Source organism: Protopterus annectens, chromosome 4.part0 (genome assembly GCF_019279795.1).
Source record: "Protopterus annectens isolate FY-2018-M chromosome 4.part0, PAN1.0, whole genome shotgun sequence".
Taxonomy (NCBI): Eukaryota; Metazoa; Chordata; order Ceratodontiformes; family Protopteridae; genus Protopterus; species Protopterus annectens.
In genome coordinates, this window is record NC_056733.1 from 1498023672 (window position 1) to 1498047623 (window position 23952).

The 23952-nt window shown below is 44.9% G+C and overlaps 1 protein-coding gene across 2 annotated transcripts in view; it reads left to right on the top strand.

Moving 5' to 3' along the window:
- Positions 1–23952, top strand: part of MED7 (mediator complex subunit 7) — a 75761-nt gene that overhangs the window by 35519 nt on the left and 16290 nt on the right. The window lies entirely within an intron of this gene.

The window sequence follows — 23952 nt, forward strand, 5'->3', positions numbered from 1 at the left end:
TGCTCCAGTTCCACTCTTGATAAGGACTCGGTATTTCTTCACGGTAAAGGCTATTTTGGTGGCGGCTCATAAACCATCCACTAGAAAGGTTTACGAAGCAAATGGAAACGTTTCTCTGTGTGGGCGGGCGGCAAGGCCTGAATCCCTTCACGGTTCCTCTCCCTGTAGTGCTTGATTTTCTAACCTCTCTCTTTAATGATGGTGCCAGCAGTTCCACAGTCAAAGTTCAACTGGCGGCAATTTCTCACTATCACATTGGTCAAGATTCTAATCCTCTTATGTCAGCCAAATTGTGTAAAACATTTCTTAAAGGTACTTTTCTTCTCAGGCCCCTATAAAACAAGCAGTTCCTCCTTGGGACCTTTCTTTGGTCCTACAGGCCTTGACCGCTCCCCTTCGAGCCAGCGGCTACGGTGGATCTTAAGTTCTTGTCCTACAAGACAGCCTTTTTGGTAGCCATTACATCAGCCAAGAGAGTTTCTGAACTTCAAGCTTTATCAGCTAAACCTCCTTACTTGGTATTTCATCCGGACCGTGTCTCCCTCAGGACCAATCCGTCCTTCCTTCCTAAAATCGCTTCTGAAGCAAACATCAATCAATCCATTAACCTCCCTGTTTTCTTCCCTAAATATGAAAACAAAGGTGAATATAAGCTACATTCACTAGATGTTCACAGGCAACTTAGATTTTATCTCAACAGGACAGCTGGTCATAGGCAATCCGACCAGCTGTTTATTTCCTTTGCAAAATTCAATTTGGGCAAGCCAATTTCTAAAGTTTCTCTGTCCGCTGGATTTCACAGTGCATTTTATTGGCTTATCAAGCGTCAGGAAGGCCGCACGGGGGTGTTCATGCCCATTCAACCTGGTCAGTATCTACCTCGGCAGCCTTCAAGGCTAGGATTCCTCTAGATGATATTTGTGCAGCAGCCACGTGGGCTTCATCTCATACATTTATTTCCCACTATAAGTTGGATCTTGCATCTAGGGGTAGAGCATCCTTTGGCTCGCGGTGCTCGAATATCCTTCCATGATGGCGCCCAAGATTCAGGTAGCTGGGGACTCTGTCCCACAGGTTGCAGACAAATGAATATCCTACTTCAGATTTAGAAGTTATGTACTCACCATAACGTTCCATCTGAGTAGGTGTATTCATTTGTCTGCAACCATCCCCTCCTATCCCCTGGCCTTTCAGTTTCCTGCATATTCTTTGTTACCCTTTTTAGGGTATTGTTGCTTTGGCAAACTCGATCTGAGGTCATGAGGGTAGAGCAGGGCATTATGGGTGAGGGGAGGAGCTGAGAGCTTGGATCCATAGCTGGAAAACCATGCCGGTTCGGATCCGATATCGGATCCATAACCCACAGGTTGCAGACAAATGAATACACCTACTCAGATGGAACGTTATGGTGAGTACATAACTTCTAATTTATTTAACAGCTAATATATCATTGTAGTTTTCACTACATTCTTAATCACTGCAGTGATCTGTCCCTTACATGTATTATTACACTACCCAATGGCCTTATATTGTACAATGGTATGTTTATAGGTTATGTACGTGACCTGTGTCTTACATAAAGGCGTGACGAGATGCAAGAGTTAATGTAACTTATGTTGAGAATTGCTCTCATACACATTGGGTGAGATGCTGGAATGTCAAGTTTGTGTTCATATACATTCTCTGACTATGTACACGTCTGACTATCAGTTATATGTCATTAACGACTGCCTACATTTCTTGGATCATCACACTGATTTTACAGGGGAACAGAGTACCAGGCTATTGATGTGGGCCATTTATCTGGACATGCTGGACAGATTGGAACCGTTGAGGGGAATGAATATGCATACACATTTCTATTTGAACATTTTTAACAAATTCTGTACAGTTGTTGGGTCTAATTATGTCTATAGCTTTCTATCTGAGCATCGTAACAAAATCTGTGCATTTGTGGTATATGATTATGCGTACAACTTACTAGCACTTCCGGGATTCAAACCCCTGCTGTGTGTGACAAAAAAATTACAGTTAACATCACAGTACACTGTGCTATCGGGGAATTGATGTGAAGCTTTCTAATGTTTTCTGTATAAGTCTCCCTCAGTTGTACAATGTGACTGACTTCTTGGCATGTCCAACATTGTTATACAGACCTTCATACACATTTTATCTGCATACCACAGTGTGGGTAACACTGGTTAATACAACAGTACTATTTATAGTATGCAACAGTTCAACATATGAATGAAGAGTAAGCAGAAGCACTCCAGGGGGATATACCTTTATTCACAGAATATTACACCTTTATTTCTACTGGTACGACACTTTCTCAGGCTCTTATATTTATTTGTTATGACAGTACATGCAGAATAATTACTAACCTGCTTCGCGATGCAGCCTTTGCAACCTAGCGTCATGGCTTGCTGGTTCGCAGCCCACTCATCTACAGCTCTCAGAGAAATACAGTGATATTTAGCCATACCTATCCATAGTATACACAAGCTAGGCAATTATTACCTGCTTAGTAGATGAGTACTTAGTACTGCGGCATTAGACATCTGCCGAGATTCCTGGATCCACTGTTCCAGTACATCCCCCCTCTGCCGCTTCAGGTCAGCATGGTGGTGTATGACCTGCTCACTAGTCCGGGGGATACCTGTGGCACTGTTGAGGTCATGGGCGAGACTGTCCCAGGCCTCTGTTTTATACTGCAAGCTCTGCCATACCATGAGTTTTGACTCCTGGATACCCCAGCGCTGCGCTCTAAATCAATTGCCTTCACCCACTCCAGCCATTCTGCCTGCAGTAGGAAGCTACAACCAGTTATGGGTAGTATTCCCGCCTTTGGGGTTTAAATACAGACAATTTCCCACACTTTTCCGTGATTGGCTGGTTTTGAATAAGCTAAGCTGTGGGCACACCTGCTTACCTAAGGTTGGCACGGCTTAAAGAGGTATACCACTAGGCAGATTGAATTGGCTGCCCTACACATTGCTTGCACTTACGTTGAGCTGTGCAGCGGTTTAGCATTGCTTAGCATTGTATTTGACTTTCGGCAGTGATTTATTATTCATTACAGGTTATATATGTGTCTGGTATCCATGATTCATGTGTACATGGGGTCCTGGGTACTTGTACACTTTATTACAATAGCAACTCGCATCTCTGCTTACTGCAATGCTGCAGTTCACATATTTATGTTATGTAGCAGGTTATACATCATCACACTGTACATAGATTCAGTTCACATGTTTGGTTTGATTTTCCTGTGGTGAGGATTAGTTTGCTGATACCTCTTTCATATGTATTGCTATGATGGCTTAGTGGTTAATTACTGTGACTATAGTGTACAGGGTACTGAGTTCGAGCCTTGCGGAAGCTGTTTATTTTGTTGCTGGGCAGAACATGGGCTTTTGGGTACAGAGTGATTAAGGCGCTTTAAAGCAGTTGTACGCTGGTGTGCACGGGTTTGTGCAGAGCTAAGCACTGCTAACTTCCAGTTACAGTTTCTAACATTCAGTTAGCTTCTGCATTGTTTAATCTGTGTAGGTAATGCTTTACCCCCTGCTCAAACACACTTAAACATGCTTACTAGTGGTTATATATGCTTTACTACTGCTTATTTGTGCTTAAACCTGCTTACTAGTGCCTTCTTCATTAGGATACTGACACTTCATGTGTATTTAATGCAGTACTCCAGTTCACATTTAAATGTTATTTAGTAGGTCATACAGCAAATAAATGAATAAAAAGTGTTCATATACAGATTTCAAATGGAGAATGGTATGTGCTGCAGTGGGACTCGAAACGGGAATTCCTGCTCGTTAGGCGGATGCCCTGCCCACTACAGTATTGCTGTGCTGCTTCATTTGCATATATCTTCCATGTTATCCTCTTTAGCCTTTTAAGCTGCTTTAACCATAGCTAAGCGATGGACACACCCGCGCACCTACAGTTAGCTGTACTCTGATTTAAGAACAATATAACTGGTTTTCTTCGGTTTATTTATATGTACTGTTGCTGTTGTACACATGGGGGACTGTTGGTGGGGATATGCGGACACCTGTGAGTGGCCTCGCTCATTTATTTCCACTTTCTGCTGTTCTACTTTGCAGGGGCATGTTTATTCTGAGAGCTGTGCTCTGACACGCCCCCTGCACTCGTACACGCTCCGTGTACGCCTATGAGGTTGGGCAGCGCGTCTTCATTAATATGCATGGCGCGCTGCTGTCCTTCTAAGTGGCCGCTTCCGTGCAGGATTAGACTAGTCCTGGACGGAAGATTAGTAAATCTGGGGGATAGTTTCAGAAATATTAATGTGGGGAAGGTCAATAACTAGAACTGTGTTAATGTATATATTCAGTTGGCACGGATGGTGTTTTTCATACCATTTAGAAGAAAGGATATCCACTTAATGCTTCTGCTGTTGATGAGTTTGCATAATAAACAGACTAACTAGTGGCTGCTAAAAGGTAGCACTTTTAGCTTTGTCAGGTGACAAATGAAGATGGCACATACATTTACTCTTTGTTTAACTTGGTACATGGAGAACAAAGATTATTCCATGTTTTATAGACACAATGTTGGGTCAGAATGACTATTCTTAGTTGGTGGAGACAAGGCAATGTATGAATTACTAAACAAAAGCTACAAAATGATGTGCCACTGTAGTAATATGTGGATGGCTGCATATTTAACTAGGAATTCCAAAGCAGACTGGTTTTCAGTTGTAATGTCTTTAGGCATTTTGATTTTATTCAAATGAGATAAGTGATGTTTGGTTGAGTGCATGGAAGCAAATTCTAAGTGGTTATTTGGTAGATTTAAGCTGGCTGTATGCATGATGTATGGTAGTAAGTAGGCCTAGGTGGTTGTGGATTTTCTGCATTTTGTCACTACCGTGTTTGTGCAGTAAAAGGATGCCAACATTTGTTTGTGTGCATAACAGCTGTCTTGACGTGGACATTGAACTTCAAATCCTCCATGAGTTGAAAAACGTCTCTGCTCCTGGGCTTGATGTGTTGTATGGATTCTTTATAGATAATATTATTGTCCACTGGTTTTGTTTCAAGAAATTTTAGAATAAGGCTTATTATTAATATTGTTGTTGTTGTTATTGTTATCATTTGTTGACCAGGTTAGTCCCCAGTATGCTAGTAGTCTGTTTTCAGGGGAAACCTGAGATGGCATTTATACTGCTAGGGTAGATTTGGTCAGCGTACTGGGGAACTTTTTTGATAGGTGCCATGGGATCTTTTACATCCACCTGAGCTACCACCAACCCAAGCAGATGGAGGTTTCAGTTTAACATCCATTCCGAAGGATGGCACACTCAGGAGTGCAGCACCTCCTTGTGCTGCACTACAGTGCCAGCAGTTAACCTTTCTAGTGTGGGAATAGAACCCACAGCCTTCCGCACCAAAGATGAGTGTGCTACTTGTTGAACCACTGACACTGAGAGGGTTATATCCTAGATGTGAGGAGAGAGGATGGAACCTATTCTTAAGAGCTGAGCCTGGGGAAGGAACTACTGTCGAAGGTTGTAGATTAATAAGCTACCTTTATTCTGAGTAAATATTTTGAACATTTAATTAGGTATTTAATCCATGGCTCTAAATGCATAGTGGATATTTTGCAGTATATGGTTTTATTAAGGGCAGCTCCTATTTAACCAGTTTGTTAGGTTTTCTATTGTTATGTTAACCTTTCTTTAGATAAGGGCTTTCCAGCTGATGTTATATATCTTGGCTTCACTAAGCCTTTTGGTTCTTTACCCTATGGGTTTATTATTGATAGTGTGTCTTTTATTCCGAGATTAACCCTTATTTAATTGCATAGGGTGGAGAGTTGGTTAAGGGGTAAGAAGTTTAAGGTGAAAGTCAAGAATTCTTTTTCAGTATTAAAAAATATTCCCAGAGGTGTCCTTCTGGGAATTCTGTGATTGAACCCATCCTGTTTAGAATTTTTATGGCACATATTTCAGTACCAAATAAAGCTTGGGTTGGTAATATTGCAGATGATGCAATGGTTGCGGGTATCATCTCAAATGTAACTAATCAGAGGAGTTTGTGGGAACACTTGGATCTTCTTGTTCTATTGTCCAACTTGTCAGGGGTTAGAAATGTTCAGGTATGCATTTTGGTAAACATAATTGTAGATGCCTATACTGTCTAGATGGTCATATTCTTTCTGAGGTGGAGTCTGAAGGACTTAGATTTTCATTAAATTATCATCATCAACAATACCAATCTGTTTTGCTTAGCAGGTGTTACAACATTATGTTTGTCTAGTAGGTCAGTTGTCTTTATCAGCAGTTAGACCCATAACGGAGTATTGCTGTTTATTTTGTATTAAACAGTTATGTACTTGCTTTAATATTCCATGTGTGTTGTCCATTTTCATTCTTCCTCAGCTAATGGGTTCTGATAAGAGACTCTGATCCAACTTGACTGCTTCTCCCAGATCATCGGATCATAGAACTCTGCCAACCTAATGTACCAAAGATTGAGTTTGCCCATAGATGTAAAAGGAGAACCAAATGACCGGAAAAAGGCAGTAGTAGAACAGAAAAGGAGAAGCTGGAGTTCAAACAAGGACTAGAGGTTCCTATACAACTCTAAGGTCTCCCCAGAAGCCCACAAAAGGAGGGGGGTAGTTGGGTGGGGAGTTGAGGTAGAGTAAAAATGGACAACATACCCTTTTAATCTGAAGTTGTCATTTTCATTCATTCCTCAACTGATTGAATAGAGTCCCCATCTATTGTGACCCTAGGAGTCCCTAAGGAAGGCTATTCTGGAGTACTACTGAGCCAAATGCTACTCTAGTCCTAGAAGTTTTAAGTCCAGCTTGTAATGAAAAATAAAAGTGTGAGAACTAGCCTGAGTTGCAACTGCACAAGTATCATCCAAAGATGCTCTGGACCAAAGAGCTGAAGAAACCGACATATATCCTGTTGAATGGACCCTAGGAGGCTTTGGTAAAGGTAAATCCAGCTTGCCGTAGACAAAGGTAATACAGTCAGTTAACCATTTGGCCAATGTAATTTTACCTAATCTGGTAGGAGAAAAGGAAAGAACTGATCAAATCTGGTAGGAGAAAAGGAAAGAACTGATCAGATTTTCTTAAGTCTTTGGTTCTCTGAAGGTAGAAGCAAAATTTTCTGTGCACATCCAACAGGTGCATCATATACTCTTCCTTGTTAGAAAAATTTTGAAAGAAAACTGGGAGAGTGATGACTTGGTTAATCAACTCTGAGGCTACCTTGGGTAAAAAATACAGATTAGTCCTTAGTGGCACACTGTCTTTGTGAAAAATTGGATAAAGGGGGGTTTTGAAGACAGAGCCTAGAGTTCAGACACTCTTTTTAGCCGAAGTAATAGCTGTCAGAAAAATGTTTTTCCAAGACTCTGACTTTAGGTCGGCTTTAGCTGAAGGTTCAAAGGGAGGTTGAGGTTTGAATCCCATGGTGTGGAGTAGGATCTTTTAATTGAGGTCTAAGCAAAAACCTCTATAAGAGACTAATGAATTATTTTCACCCACATGGAAATTGGAAATGTCAGCCAGCTGAACTCTTATCAGCGGAAAAACTAGTTTCTTCATTAAGATTGAGGTTAAAAATTTGATGATCGCTAGTACAAGAGCTGAAAATGGGTCCATGTCTCTGCCAGAGGGCCCAGAATACAGCAGGAGGTCTGGAGTTTGATCCAGAACCCAAGGTGGATGTAGGATATGAGGCCAGAGGAATAGGAGCCAAATCTGATGTTGCCAAAAGGGAGCAACAAAAATAATGGTGCTGTTCAACCAAATTTGCTTTTTGACGAAGTTTGGGAATTAGTGGTGATGGTGGAACGGCATACTGGAGCCTGGAGGGCCATTCATGAGCTAGAGCATCTCTCAGTGACTCCCCCAATGGAGAGAGTAGGGCAGAGAACCTGCTGCACTTGTTGTTGAGGGGAGAGGCAAATAGATTGCAGTTGGCCCCACCGATGGAAAATTTTGTCATCACATTGACATTGAGAGACCACTTGTGAGGCATCAGAATGGACCCACTTAGTTTGTCCACAATCATGTTTGATTTCCTTGGGATGTACATTGCTATTATAAAGCATTTAAGAGTGAGCACCCATTTTCAAACACTCATAGCTTCTTGACAGATGGGTTAAGATTAGGTCCCCCCTTGTTTGCTGATATACTGGACTACCGACATGTTGTCAGTCTGTATTGCAATAGTCCCAGATGGGAGAGTCTTAAAAGGCCTGCAATATGAGGATCGTTGTCATCTCCAGGACATTGATATGCGTCTTGGCCTCCTCGGGAGACCTCGTACTTGGACTGTCCTTCTCAAATAGTGCCCCCCCAACCCAAGCTGGGAGGTGTACATGGTCACTATGACCTTGGGACGGGGAAGAACAAGAGATGACTTTTGTGGACCTGTTTGAATGAATCCACCATAGAAGATATCTTTTGCATGCTTCCAGTGATCTTGACTAGCATGGATAATTGATGCTGGAGAATGGGCCGTTTAGTCGACAGAGTCCATTGAAGGATTCTCGTATGGAACCTGGCCAGTGGGACAAACGTAATGACATCTGCCATGGATCCCAAGGCCTGTAGTATCAGTGGGGCTGGAAAGGAGGAATTCCGGGTCACTTTCTTGACTTGGGACTGCAAAGTGACTATTCAAGTGGAGGGAAGAAAGGCTGTCTGACTGTCCAAATGAGCACCTATGAACTGCAGACCCTGTGTTGGGGTGAATTGAGATTTGTTGAAATTGACTGTTGTTCCTAGATAAGAACACAACTGGAGCAAGTAGTCCCTTGCCTGTATCAGTTGATGCCTGTATCAGTTGATGCCTGGTTGAAGCGGTGAGGAGCTAGTTGTCTGGATATGGAAACACCCAGAATCTCAGCAATCTCAAGTGAGCTGATGCGACGGCCAATCATTTGGTCAACACCTGGGGCCTGTGGTGAGACCAAAGGACTGTGATCTAAACTGATAAGGACCGGACCTCAGCCGGAAGCATAGTTATCTCTTGGATCACCTGTTCATTTTGATGTCATAGTATGTATACTGAGGATCTGTCAAGCACATCCAGTCGTCCTTTTGCAGTAGAGGAAAAATGGACTGAATTGTGATTGTCAAACTTTGTGTACTGTACAAACTGATTTTAACTTGCTGAGATCCAAAGTAGATCTCAAGCCCCCTGTTTTTACCCCCCTCTGACTAGGTGGAACATCGAGCATTTTCTTCAGAACTTTTGGTGGGGTAGGGAAAATGGTATGGTATAACCTCTGGATATAATTTTTGGCACCCACAAATCTTTTGTGATAGCTAGCCAGGCTCTATTGTGCAGGGATAAGTGACCCCCAGGTTCCTCTAGAGAGGGACAGTTGGGCCTTCTTTCAGGAGTGATGTTGGGGCCTAACTGCAAGAGAATCTCTAGATGATGTAGATCATGTTTCTACAGATCACCTCTGCCATAATCAATTTGAGTCCCTTCCACTTCCACCCCCCCCCTGTAGATGATGTAGATCATGTTTCTATAGATCACCTCTGCCATAAGGATGGCATCTTCCATTTGAGCCACCCCCCACTTCCACCGCCCCCCCTGTTCTCCCGAGGCAATCTCCACATGACTCCTGGAAAGGGCCCTGGAACTTCATAAACCACATCTTTCTGCCACCTCATTGGTTCCTAGAGAAGGGCCTTTGAGGGGTAGAAAAATGTACACCAACGGCAGACAGGGTTTTTCCTTCTTGTACACACCAGGAGAGGTGTCTTTAACCTTGGGGCCAGAAAGAGAAGATGCATCAAAAAGTGCATTGACAAAAGAAGACTTAAATAGATCAGCAAAATCACATAAGCACATCCAGGCACGTCTGCTGATGGCTATTCCTTGAACTTCAGACTGAGAGGTACCTTCAGCAGCATGGGAGGGCAAACCTCTTGGACAAATTTGAGAGAGATTGGAGGGTAGCCAGCTGAGAGGATATTCTGTTCTCATCTTTGGAGGACATGTACCTAGAAAGAGATTTGGTAAGCTCCTTGATCAAATCCCCTTTGCAGTCTTGTAAAATATGCCAGGTAATATCGTGTCATCATAGCAAAGGTGGCTGAAGCAAATACATGCTTCCCAAATCTGTCCAATGCCCTGGACTCCCTATTAAGGGGATGAACAGAGGATCTCTGCTAGTTCCTTTCTTGTAGCTGCAGCAACATCCATGGCATCAACAAGAACTTCCCCTCATAAAGACCCTGCTCACTGGAGCAAGGAAGAATCTAGCTCCTTCTATGCCCAGAGAGAGACTTAAGTCAGTGAGCTAGACAGCTGGGGGGGAGGGGGAGTCACCCAAGAAGTAGGTGAGCCAGACACGAAAGCCTGTAGGAACACAGATTCCTCTTCGAATGAGGTATTTGAAGACCAACCACCTCTTTGATTCAAGAGCTCTAAGATTGCTCCACAAGAGATGTCATCAGGTGTTGATCTGTGTGACCCCTCTCCCTTATCAAAATGAGTGTCTTCTGTGAGAGATTCCTGAGGGGAATCTGAGTGCCTCCTTTTGCACATCCCCTTTCGAGGAACTTTGGGAAGCATTGGAAGAGGTAACCATGCCCTAATAGATTACCTGGAGGCTTGTTCAGGCTGGCTGTCCCAGTGGAAGAGATGATCGAGCTTCAGGACACAGAACAGTATGAGGTAGGGTTGTCTGATCCGAGGGGGGGGGCAGGGATGTCTGTTCTCTAGACACAGAGGAAACCCTCTCCACAACCTCAAAAGCAGAATGCCTAGAAGTGGAAGTTGATTCCAAAACTGAAATCTCTCCGATCATTTGCTTCTGTAACCCCATTAGCACTCCACCCAAGGAGGGAGTTGGACCTGAGCTGTCTAGCGCCAAGGCTCTGAGAGGAGGACATGGATCTAAAAGCTTTGAAGTGAACTCCAAGCCCAGGGATCCGGCTCTGATGTTTCAGTTCTGAAATGTTCTGGTGCTGGTAGACTCTGGGAGGGGGGGGGCACTTGTCGTTGAAGAACCAACATTCCCTGGATCCAAAGTAGACCCCCTCCAGTGATCTCTGATCCAAAGGTTCCAGAATGGAAGGACAGATTGGAGAAGGAGATGTCAAAAGGGGAAGTGGTCTGTCATTGGCTTTCAAGCCTAGAAGGGGTCGGAGCCAGGAGACCTTCCATCTGAATCTTTACTCCGAGGAACTTTCTCATCACCCTATCCACATTTTGCTTCTGTAGGACTGAAGAGAAGAGGTAGCAGAAGGAGGCTTAGAATGCCTTTGAGACAAATTCTCTGAGTGGAGAGGGGAGCCTGGATGAGACAGGATCTGATGGAAGTAGAGGGGTTTGAATTTTGAGGAGATCTTGTGCTTCAAGGTGTCTGATCAGAGACCAATCAATCCAACTTTTTTAGCACCTTGGCAGGAGGCTGCATTGAGGGATCCAAAGCCGAAGTTGAGGGACATTCTGGAGACCTTTTCTGAGACTCCTTAGCTTGAGGATCAAGTTTAGCCTTTTCTGACTTTTTAGGGGTCAGAGCCCCAGCGAGGAGGAGGATTTAGAGGACCAAGAGACCCTGCAGAATCAACTTATGATCAATCCAAGCCCTATAATTAAAGCCAGAGCAATGCGTATATCAAGGTGGGATGGACCCAGACACATATTCCCTATGTTGTCTGAATTTGGGATCTTATGCCCACAGGCAATAAAGCCAGAAGGCTTTCCTGATATTAACAGTACTGTCAGCCACAAAGCAGTAACAACCAGTTCTCTGTGAAAAGCAGAGAAACAAAATAAGAAAATGTGCTACTTAACTATACCAACAGACAGATGAGAAAAGTATATTTTTTTTGTTTACAAGAAATGTCAAGAGAGTAGGGAAAGAAGAGAAACTACCAACGGTGGTAGAAAAAGTACTCGAGGAGTACAAAGAAATACAAAAAATGGTAAGTACAAGTACTGAAAAAGGTAACTTAGAATGTTAAGTTGTCAATCTCACCTTCATTCTTGCTGGATGGGTTTGTAGCCGAACCTCGGCTCCGACTCGGCCTATTACAAAAGCTCGAGAGCTATTTTACTGGCTCGAGGCTATCCTATGTCCCATAATGCTAGGCGTTATATACCCAGATCTCGTTTGCCGCTTCAGCTACGAGGTTGCGTTTTTCACCGGCTCCAGGTTGTATTAAAATTTTTTTTATATTTGCAGTTAGTTTTTGTAAATTTTCTCTTAGTAGTTTTTGTCCTAGTAGTGTTAGTAGTGTACCGGCTAGTTTTCCCCTCCTTTTCTTAGTAGTTTCTTTTCTCTCTCCACCCTTAAGGTGGATAGGCCTTTGGGCCTTTTTCTTTTGTTGGTTGTTGGGGGTTCCCTGTGTGTGTGTGTGTGTGTGTGTGTGTGTGTGTGTGTGTGTGTGTGTGTGCGGAATATTGTCCCCTTCCCTGTAGCGAAGTTTTTAAAGTAGTTGTTGTGTGGGTCTTTTCAAGAGTTTTTTTGAGTGTGTTTGTGCTTTGTGTGCTTGAATAGACTTTCTGTCCCGGTCCTGTGGTATCATGTCCAAGGATACCAAGGTCTCAGGATTTAAGAAGTGTGACTCGTGCTGTCAGAAGATGTCTCTGACAGACAGTCACACTTCTTGTATATATTGTTTGGGCCCTCTGCACCTGCAGGACTCTTGTTCTCTCTGCCATGCCTTCAGTCCAAGAGTCCCGTAGGAACGCAGAAACAAGCTCATCCTTAGGGGCTTGCTAAAGCCTGAAGGTTCTCCGACGAAGCCTCCGTCCGGTAGACATTCTAAGCCCGCCTTACCTTCAGCTCCATGTCCGGAGCTGGCGCAGAGCGGACCTCCTATCTCATCGGTTCCGGCCGGAACCGATGAAGCGAGGCCTCAGTCGGCTCAGACTTTAGTGTCGGAGCCATCTCCAAGCCGAAAACATTCCCGATCTCCTTCCTTGGAGTCGGTGCATTCGGCTCCAAAGTCCCCTTTACTATCGGAGCAGAGCCATAGGTCTCACTCCTCTCAGTCTTCCAGGCTGTCGGATCATGACCTCGAGAGGGTAGTCAGTAGGCTCTTAAAGTTGCAGGCGCTGGCCCAGATATTGCATAGCCCTTTTCATCAGACAGTGGCTACCCCAACGCCTGCTCCAATTCCTCCTCCGACTCTTCCTTTTAGCTCGGAGCCGGAGGTCGTCGGGGTTAGCACCATTGGGGCGTCGGAACAAATACCACTTTTGTCGGCTCCGATCCCGTCCTTGGTTCCGTCCTTGGAGGGATCCGGGTGCCGAGACTCCCTCATCGGCTCTGAGAGGGCGAGTGACATTGGACCCTTATCTGATCCCGTTCTCCCTCTCGGAGCCTCGGCGCAGGTGAGTTCAGCCCCAACATCGGCCTCGGAGCCGTCCCTCTTGGTGCCGGGGGGGAGACCTTGTCTCTTCAGAGTTGGGTCCCTCTTCCCTGCCTGATAGGGGAGCCGTTGAGGTCATGAGGAGAGTGCTGGCTCCTATACCGGCGCCACGGTCGACCCCGTCGGCCCCTCCCTCTATGGTGCCTGCTTTGGCCTCTGCCTAACCTCCCGACCCCAAGCGTGGAGAACCAACGCTCCAGGTAGCCCCACTGGGCGTATCTTCCTCTTCCAAGGCTTCCCCGGATCCTGCAGGGGAGCCCCCTCGAAAGAGAACATGCAAGAGGAAGCATGTGGACTCCCCTGAGTCAGTCACATCGGACACCGACCTGGATGAGTCGGAAGGGTCCCCCTCTGAGGATGTCTCCTTTTCCTTTTCTGAAATCCTGGAGATTCTCAAGCTGAGGGGGAACTGGTCTACCCTCAACCCTTCCGAGGACGAGTCGGTGTACCTAGATGCATTTGGTTCTCGCCCTTCCACCTCCTGGGTGTCTCCGCCTTTCGACCCACTCATGGATGTGGTGGCTCAAAAGGCGTGGACGGCTCCGGATACTATCGAACCAACTCCCCCGTAGGCTTACAAAATTTATTACAGCCCCTTCTGACGGGCAGTTTCTAACTAAGGGCGTCCCTGTTGATGCCATGGTGGCGGCGGCCACTAAGAAGGAGCTGGCTGACACTTCAGTACCTGTCCATCCCCCAAATAAGGAATTTAGGACTATGGACAGGTATGGTAAGCGGATGTTTTCTTCATCGATCTTTGCCATGCAGTCGCTGAATTATTTGTGCCATTTCACCCATCTTCAGAGACCTTCTCAAAGAACTGGGTGATGCCTTACAGGACCCATCAGTTGCGGGGTCTCGGGAAAAGATCAACTCCCAGCTGGCAACCCTGAACTCCTCAACTCCTCCATGCGGCTCATTTCCTATGCAGCCGATGGGGCGAGTAGGGCTGCAGGCACGGGCGTTGCTCTAAGGAGACATGCCTGGATGTGGCTTTGCAACTTTGCTGACCCCTTCAAGGCGTCCTTCACTAACACCCCCCTTGATGGTTCTGCCTTGTTTGGACCTCAAGTGAAGGATACATTGACCAGGTGCGAGCAGGAAGGCAAGACACTCGCTGCTGTGGGAGTCCGTTTTTCCACTCCTTCTAGACCATACCCTAAGGGTCAGAAGAGTGGCAAAATGTGGTTCCGCAATCCTCAGGGAGTACTGCCTGATGCAAGTGGTGAGCTTCCCTCCAGAGGCAGAGGAGGGAACAATAATAGACGCCGCCCAAGGGGCAGGGGGGTCTGCAGAATCAGCTTAGCAGAGAATCTTTCTCTGACAAACCCTTCCAACACCCCTGAGGTGCTGCCCGACTGTCCACCTTCGGAGGCAGTCGGGGGAAGACTATCACTGTACCCAAAAGCCTGGCAGTCCCTCATGCAAGACAAATGGGTACGGTCGATCATATCCGAGGGTTACAGAATTCCCTTTATTCACACCCCACAACAGCCAAAAGGGCCCCTTCCAAACAGTCCACCCGGTCTGATGGATCTAGCAGCACTAGAAATTTCAAAGCTGCTAAGAAAAAGAGCTATCCAGCCAGTCCCAGCAGACCAGCAAGGATCCGGAATCTGCTCAAAGTTCTTTTTGGTACCAAAAAAGACAGGGGACTGGAGACCTATTTTGGATCTCAGCAGGCTGAACAAGTCTGTTCAAAGAACGAAGTTCCGGATGGTCATGCTGTAGTTCATCCTACCCTTTCTGGGCCAGGAAATTGGATGTGCTCTATAGACCTTCAGGATGCGTACTACCATATCAAAATGAACAGGTGCTCCAGAAGGTTTCACCGCTTCCGGCTGGGAGCCAGTCACTACCAATTCAGGGCCCTGCCCTTTGGCCTCACCACAGCCCCCAGGGTGTTTACCAAATGCATGGCAGTGGTTGCGGCTCACCTGAGACGACAAGGATTCCAGGTGTTTCCATATTTAGATGACTGGCTCCTTATTGCCACCACCAGGCGTCAACTACTCCAGTCCAGAGATTATGCGGTCCAAACTTGCAACGAGCTAGGTATCTCTATAAACTTCGAAAAGTCTGCCTTGCCGCCTTGTCAGTTTATTACCTTCATAGGCGCCGTTTTAAACACTGTGGAGCTGGTGCCAAAACTGCCTGTACAAAGAGTTTCAGACATTCGCGATCATGTTCAGGTCCAGGCCAGATTCGTATTAAAAACCCTAGGCCTCATGGCAGCAGCAATCACATTACTCCCCCTAGCTCTTCACATGTGGATCCTGCAGTGGATGCTATTTTCCCAGTGGTCCTTTCAACAGCTTCCAATGTCACACAGCATTCTAATCACTCAGTCATGCAAAAGGCACCTTTCTTGGTGGATGGTCTCCCCTCAGGTACTTTAGGGCAGACCTTTTGTCCTTCCTCCTCCTGTTGCTACTGTGACAACGGATGCCTCCCTGATCGGGTGGGGGGGCATTTTCAGGGCAGGACAGTCCAGGGCACATGGCAACCTTTCAAAGGCCACCTGCACATAAATGTCTTGGAAATGAGAGCGGTACTTTTAGCGTTGCAAGCCCTTCAAGACTCTCTACCCACCGGGACTATTGCAGTTCAGACAGACAATATGTCTGTAGTGTGGTACATCAACAAGCAGGGCAGAACCAGGTCCTACCCCTATGTCGAGAAGCACTCTGACTGTGGCAGTGGGCGATCTCTTCTCAATGGTTTCTGGTAGCAACGCATATCCCCGGGAAGTCCAGCGTCATAGCGGACAGGCTGAGCAGAGCCATTCTCATGCCCCACGAGTGGTCTCTCAACCAGCTAGTAGCGGAAAAAATCTTCATGAAGTGGGGTCAGCCTTGCTGCGATCTTTTTGCAACCCCTCAAAACAGCAAGTTCCAAGACTTCTTCACCCTCTTCCCTCTCCCAGGTCTTCCCCCCAGAGACGCTGTAGTCCATGATTGGCCCCGGCGTCTTCTGTATGCTTTTCCCCCCTTTCCCTTAATTACTCGTTAATCCAGAAAGCAACTGCATTGAGATCCAGAATGATCCTTATTGCCCCTTACTGGCCTCGACAAATTTGGTTTCCGTTCCTGCAACGTCATCTACTGGAACAGCCCTGGCATCTGGACCCAGTGCCAGATCTTCTGACCCATCAATCGGGCAGGCTGCATCAATCCCTTCAATCTCTCAACCTCACAGCTTGGTTGCTCCACTTCCAACCCTAGCCAGGCTTCCCTTAATCTCTCTCATTCAGTTCGTGACATCATTCTTGCTTCTCACAAGTCTACTACTAGAAAGACTTATGCTAGCAAATGGAAGTGTTTCTCTGTTTGGGCAGGGGGAAAACAAGTGGACCCTTTTACAGCTCCTGTCCAAACAGTTTTAGAGTTTTTGGCAGAACTTTTTCAAATGGGTTCTTCCTCAGCCACCATCAGAGATCAGCTGGCAGCTATTGCAAATTTCCACGTTGGCTTGTCAGAGACTAGCATTATGTCCCACAAGCTCTGCAAAGCCTTTCTAAAAGGAACCTTCTTACTTAGACCTCCGGTAAAAGATCCTCCCCCTCCGTGGGACCTAAATTTTGTGCTGTCGTCTTTAATTCTCCCTCCCTTTGAGCCGGCGGCTTCCTGTTTGTTAAAGTTGCTCTTGTGGAAAACTCTCTTCTTAGTAGCTATCACTTCAGCAAGAAGGGTATCGGATCTTCAAGCCCTTTGTGTTCACCCTCCTTACCTTGTTTTTCACAAAGATAAGAGTGTCACTTAGGACTAATCCATCCTTTTTACCCAAAGTACTCCCTGAAAAAAATCTGAGTCAGACCATCGATCTTCCTGTCTTCTTCCCAAGTTATACCAATAGGGCTGAACGAAAGTTACATTGTTTGGATGTTCACCGTCAATTACGCTTCTACCTGGATAGAACTAAGCAGACGAGGAAATCAGATCAGCTCTTCCTCTCTTGCGTGGAAGGGAAGCAAGGCCTGCCGGTTTCCAAAGTAACCTTGTCGAGGTGGTTGACCTCTGTTATGTTGATTTACCAATTGAGGCATAAAGAGCTCCCTTCTAAGCCCAGAGCTCATTCAACCAGAGCATTAGCCTCTTCAGTAGCCTTTCAGGCAAGATTGCCAGTGGATTCCATTTGTGCAGCGGCCACATGGGCCTCTCCACATACCTTCATTTCTCATTACAAGCTTGACATGGCCTCCAGAAGCCGGGCTGGTTTTGGTTCCACTGTACTCAAGAGTCTGTTCCATTGAGCCACCCAGGTGCTAGGGACGCTATCCCATTGACAACTTAACATTGAAGTTATGTACTTGCCATAATGTTCCATGTTAGTTGTCTTCTTCTCGCCTTCTTTCTTGCGTCCCACCCTCCACCCCCCTAGCCTGGAAAGACTGAGAGTATCTTGTGAGATTTTTTGTCACTAGAGTCGTCCCCTCAGCTAGCTGTCTTGCTTCTCTTGGTAACTCTTATAAGAGATTTGTGGTGGGACATTGTATGTCCATAGTGTTAGCTATCAAACGAGATCTGGGTATATAACGCCTAGCATTATGGGACATAGATAGCCTCAAGCCAGTAAAAATAGCTCTCGAGGTTTAGTAATAGGCCAAGTCGGAGCTGAGGTTCGGCTCCGAACCCATCCAGCAAGAAGACAACTAACATGGAACGTTATGGTAAGTACATAACTTCTCATTCAAGACAGAGTGCTAAAAATATGTAAACTGCCGGAGGGAGGAAACGTACAGGCAAGATGCCACAAAATAACTGTCAAAAAACAACTTGAAAGTAAAAATCCAAAGATTTTGCCAAAAATGATTGAGAGCAAAGAAAGATTCAGGGTACATTGGGTTGTCAGGCCATTATGGGTAAAAGGAGCTTGAGAGTTCTAGAATCCAGTGATCTGGAAGAAGCAGCCAAGTCAGATCAGAGTCTTGGATCAGAACCCATCGGTTTAGGAATGAGTGAAAATAATATCATGTGTACAGTTCTATTCAGATTAAGTGGCTTGAGCATGTACATAGATATTTTACTAGGATGTTAGAAGGGTTTAGGTACCTTTGCAGAAATTAAATATCTTTTCAGTTGGATATAGGTTAATAAGCAGTGACTTAATATTGTTGCTTAGGTATGAAAACAATGAGACTTTCTTTCTACTACTTCTGGAGTCAGTTTTTGTAAAACACTGATGCCCTTACATTCACTGATGCAGTAGTCATTAGTATGGGATTCAGTGCTGTGGAAGCCCAAACACCTGGCCAGTCTACCAAAGACTACTTGTTGCTTTTTTAAAGGGTGTGTTGAATGTCACCCATATGCTTCTTGCATAGCATAGGGCATAAAGGTGGCATTCAGGCCGACCATAAACTGAACAACTTCTTTTGTCACCAGTTCCGAACCTTTCTTTTCACCATCGGTCTGTTTTCCTGCATCTGTTTTGCCAGTTGAATGCATTTTTGTTCTCTGGGACTACCTACGCTTGCTTACTGACTTCTTTGTAGTTGCAGATAAGTGCCCTGTTGGGGGCTTTTGTTTTTTCTTTTACTGCTCCTTGAGGTTAATGTCATTCAGGAAGGGTAAATGCCAGTGTGGGAGACAGCTGCCCTATAAAGACTGCCACAATAAGTGTCTTTTGCCTAGGAGCCTCTCATGACCGTACGTCTTGTTCTATTTGTCAGGCGTTTGTTCCAGAAACCCTTCACAGTAGACTTTCTTGAACCAGCATCTTAAGTTTCTCGCTAAAGATACAGTGGAAGGAATCTCCCACCCCAAGGTTCAGCCATTGGGGAAGAAGAATGTGAAAAAGGTACAACTGGGATCTTATGCTGTCCAGCCTCTGCCAAGTGTTTTCTCCCAAGATTGTTACAAACCTGGAGGCTCGCCTGCTGTGTTTTTGTATTACTCTAGCAACCATGTTGGAGGCCAGTGAGGGTCTAGCTGGCAGCATGTCTTGAGAGGCTTTGCAGGCCTCCATCTTGGACGTTCAGTGAGCACCGCTGTTGATTTTTCCGAGGGGCCTAGGTGAGTTACTTAGTCTTTAGTTGGTGAAGAAGTTCCTACTACAGTTCTTGACTGCTGTCCTGGGTCTGAGCCTTCTCAGTTTTTTGGAGGGGGAAGTTCCTTTTAAAAAAGAAACAAAAAATTAAACTTGTTTCTTCTGCTCCTAGGGATCCACAAAGTGAGTGGCAGGCCTTCACTCAGGGGCTGTTTACTACTTTAATGTCCTTAAAACCTCATCAAGGGGTTTCTGTTCCTATTCCTCTGTGGTCCTCTACTCTCCTTAACTCATTCAGTCCAATGGAGCTCAGGAAATTTGCACTGTAACTTCCAATAAGCGGAGCCTTAGCCTTTTTGACAGAATTAAATTATATGTCTGTACATTTCAAATAAATGTTAGTCTCTGGAACTGTAGTGGTTATGAAAGTAGTATAAATGGCAAACTCTTCTGCACAAACTATTTTTATAATGGTAGTATTCTTTAGGTTCTAGGTCTTAAACTAAATTTTATAATTCACAATAAACACAGCAACTATTAAATCTGTAATATTTTGTAAACAACTTACAGTATCTGTGCAACCACTCAAGTTACACACATACTGGTCAGCAGCATTTTATCCATCTAACTTGGAGCATTAATATGTGGCTACGGAGTTCTCTGTGTTACTTGGTTGTTGAGATATTTAGAAAAATGTGAAATTATATCTGTATAAATTAATATCATACAAAACTTTTAGTATCTATTTACCTGCAGTAGTCAGAAGTCAAATATTAATGCAGTTGAATTTGCCATTGTATAAGCTTTAAGATGAAATCTTTTAAAATATTGTACATAGCATGGTTTTGGAATTATTGATGCAAATATGAACAAGCAATGTTTGCTACCTAGAGACGTCAGTAGGAGTTAACTGCAGATGCATCTGGAGGTGTCACTCAGGTGTAATGAGTAAAAAGCCTTAGAGAATAGGATTCTTCTGAGGATGAGTTGTATATTTGTAATGAATCTCTTGACTTATTCTACTCAGGTTCTTTCTCCTTTGGACTTGGATTCCTCCTCCTTGGATCCAATTAGCCCAGATGTTCCTTTTTGAAGAAATTTCCTTTGGGGACACAGACTCTAGAATGATGGATTTTTTTAAGTGGGATTGTGCTCAGGTCACTGATATCCATAAGAGGTACTGTAAGTTGCTGCAATTGGGCTCTCCTAAACCTGCGTCTATGTCTCCTGTTTTGGCTGCTTTTTCCAGTGCTTCTCATGCACCTGATTCTCTGCCCCCAGCTCCCAAGAAGCCTGACAGGTTTTAAAGGGTGCCTGAGGATTGTTCTTTCCCATGTAAATCTCCTGCTGCTGACCCCTCTCTAGTGTCTGTGGCCTCTGATGATCTCTCTCAATTGCTTCCTTTGCCCAAGTTTTATTGCCTTCTGACAAGGACAGCAGAACTATGGAAAGGTTGGGTGAGAAGGTTTACACTTCTGCTAGCCTAACTTTTAGGGCTATTAATTATCAGACCCATATGTCTAGGTTTGTGTTGGCTCTTCTTTCTCAGGCCTGTCAACTTATTTCTGATTTTCCAGACTTTGAATGTAAAACTTCTGTCCTTCCCTTGCTAGGGGCTTCCTCTCAAGTTGTTCGCCATTCTATAAATGTAGTTATGATGCAGCAGATGCCTCTCTTAGGGCTGCTGTTTTTGGTTCAGTAATGAGGAGGTATTCTTTGCTTAGGCTTCAACCTTTATCTGATGTTATTAAAGCTAATTGATGGATGCTCCTCTGGATTCCAAACTTTTGTTTGGGGCAGCTGCTGCTGGTTTAGTTCCCTTCAGGATAAGGGTAAGGCCTTACAGGAGATTAAAACATGTTTGTTTCTCCTGTACCTAAATTTCAAAGAAGTTATTCTGCTAAGCCTGCCTTTGATTTTAGGCAATCCCACCCTTCTACCAAAGGTAGGAAGAGTGGCAAATGGGCTCCTGTTGCTAAGCCTACTCAGTTTTCAGGGACTCCAAAGCCTTCCTTCAGACAGATCAGGTGCTGTGTAACTGTCTCTTCCCAGCCACATTCCTCTTTCTCTTCCTGTTTGGCTTCAGATCACTCAGGATTCTTGCTTTCTGTCGATCATTCGTCAGGGTACTTCATGCTGTGGAAATCCCATCCTCCTTTTATGGACATTCCTCAGCCTCCTTTGGAACAACTTCCTTATTTTTTTTCCAGAGGTTCTTCAAAATCCGTTGTTCCAGGGTACTGTTCAAGAGGTACCTGTGTCCCAAAAGGGGAAAGGGTTCTACTTCAGACTGTTTCTAGTGCCCAGAAAAGAGGGCACTTGGAGACGTATTCTAGACCTCTCTCATCTAAACACTTTTCTAAAAGTGCCTTCTTTTCAGATGTTGTCCCTTCAGGTTCTGTTTCCTCTCTTGCTCCCTCAGGCCTATGTGGTGTCTCTTGATCTCAAGGATGCTTGTCTCCATTTTGTGATCTATCCTGTTTTCAGGAAGGTTTTGCTTTTCTCTGTTGCTTCCTGGAATTTTCAGTTTTCTCCTTTGCCCTTTCTTCTGCCCTTGGGTGTTCACCAAATGTCTTTTTCCTATGATTACTTTTCGCAGGATTTGAGGGATCCAAATATTTCCTTACTTAGACAACCTGTTGATTCAGGCATCCTCTCCATTAACCTTTTTGCAAAATCTTCATTTTGCCGTTTCCCTATTTCAGAGCCTGGGGTTCACTATAAATTTCAGTCTTCTCTGACTCCTTCTCAGGATCATTTTTTTTCTGAGTTGCAGGATTCAGATGGTGCCAATGATTGCATCCTTGCCCCCTCCAAAGGTCTTACTCTCATTTCTTTCTTTCGCACTCTTTCTCCATTGACTTACATTACCACGAGGGAGTTTCTGAGAGCACTGGGTTTCATGACATCCACCATTCCCATGCTCCCTCTGGCCAAACTTCATTCACATGAGGAAGTTTCAATGGTTTCTGAAGTCAGTGAGACTCCAACATGCACATTATCTAGACTTTTTGTGGTTCCTCCTCTTCCTCATCTGACAGGAACTTCACTGGTGGATTTGGCAACTGTCTCTGAATCCATGGATTCCTTTTCATCCCCCTCTTCCCACTCGGGAATTGTTAAGACTCTTCAGACATGGGATGAGGGCAACATTTGGCTCCCTGAAGGTACAGGGGATGTGGTCGCCTAGTCAGCAGAAGGAGTACTTCAGTGAGGTAGAGATGGGAGCTCTTCTGCTGGCTCTTCAGGCCTTTCATCCTCTCTTCTCTCCAGGGCCTCTCAAGGTTCTCGGACAATACCACAGTAAGTGGTATATCAACAAAGTGGAAGGAATGAGATCTTAATCTTCTTTGCCAGTTAGCACTTCATGTGGAATCTTGCTATCAAGTTACTTTTCAGGCAGCTGGGCAAAACATTGTGGCAGACATTCTGAGCAGGTCCTTAACTCGGTCCCACAAATGGATGCTTCACAGGGCAGTGTTTCTGGATATTATCCACCAGTAGTTAATTTTTGCCTCCCCGCTGAGCATGCAGCTTCCTGTATTTTGTGCCAGTGTCCCAGGTCCTCTGGTGTGGAAGGTGGACACACTCATTTTCATGGAAGGGGGCATTTCTTTATTCATTCCATCCCCTTCCTCTCATTCCAAAAGCCCTTTTCAAAATTCAACATGATGCTTCCAAAATCTTGTTGGTGACTCCCTTTTGGCAGCAACAGCACTGGTTCCCTTTACTTCTGCATTTAGCCAAGGGCAGTCATCAGAAATTGCCTGACAGGGTGAATCTAATCACATGAGACAAGGGATCTCCCGTCCATCCCCACCTTTCCACACTTCAGCTGATACTGTGAGTGATAGGATTTTGATTCCTCATAGACTGTTTTCAGAGGACATGCTGTAAGTCCTGCAGGAGGCCAGGAAACCTATTACTAGGAAATCCTACTTATCTAAATGGAAGAGTTTTTTCATTTGGGGTGTCCCAACCTAGACCCACTTACTGTGGATGTTCATTTGGTTTGCTGTGAATTGCTCAATGCTGATTTGGCCTTTTCACTTAAGGCCCACTTATCAGCTGTCTCTGCTTGTTTGCCTTTTTCTCCTCCTCTAGCTTCTGTTTTTGAGATCAAACAAAATTTTAAAGGTGTCCTTAATATTAGACCTCCCAGGAAGCCTGTTCCTCCTCCCTGGGATCTTAACTTTGTTTTGGAGAAGTTGTCTCTGGCTCCCTTGAGTGTTCTGTTTCAGCCTCCTTGCATCATTGTTCCTGGAAGACTGTTCTTTTGCTAGCTCTTACTTCTGCCAGATGGGTGTGTGAGTTGAAGGTCCTTATGGCTTCTCCTCCTTTTTTTGACCTTTCATGAGGACAGAGTGCCCTTCCATACTAACTGTTCTTTTATGCCTAAGGTGGTTAATCTGCCAACTTTTTTCTCCTCTTTGCAAGATGACAGTGAGAGTGTGCTGAGTGTGCTGCATACTTTGGATGTGCATAGGCAACTCGGGTTAATTTGGATAGGACTAAGGCTGTTAGAAAATCTGATGTTTCTTTTCATCCTAGATCCAA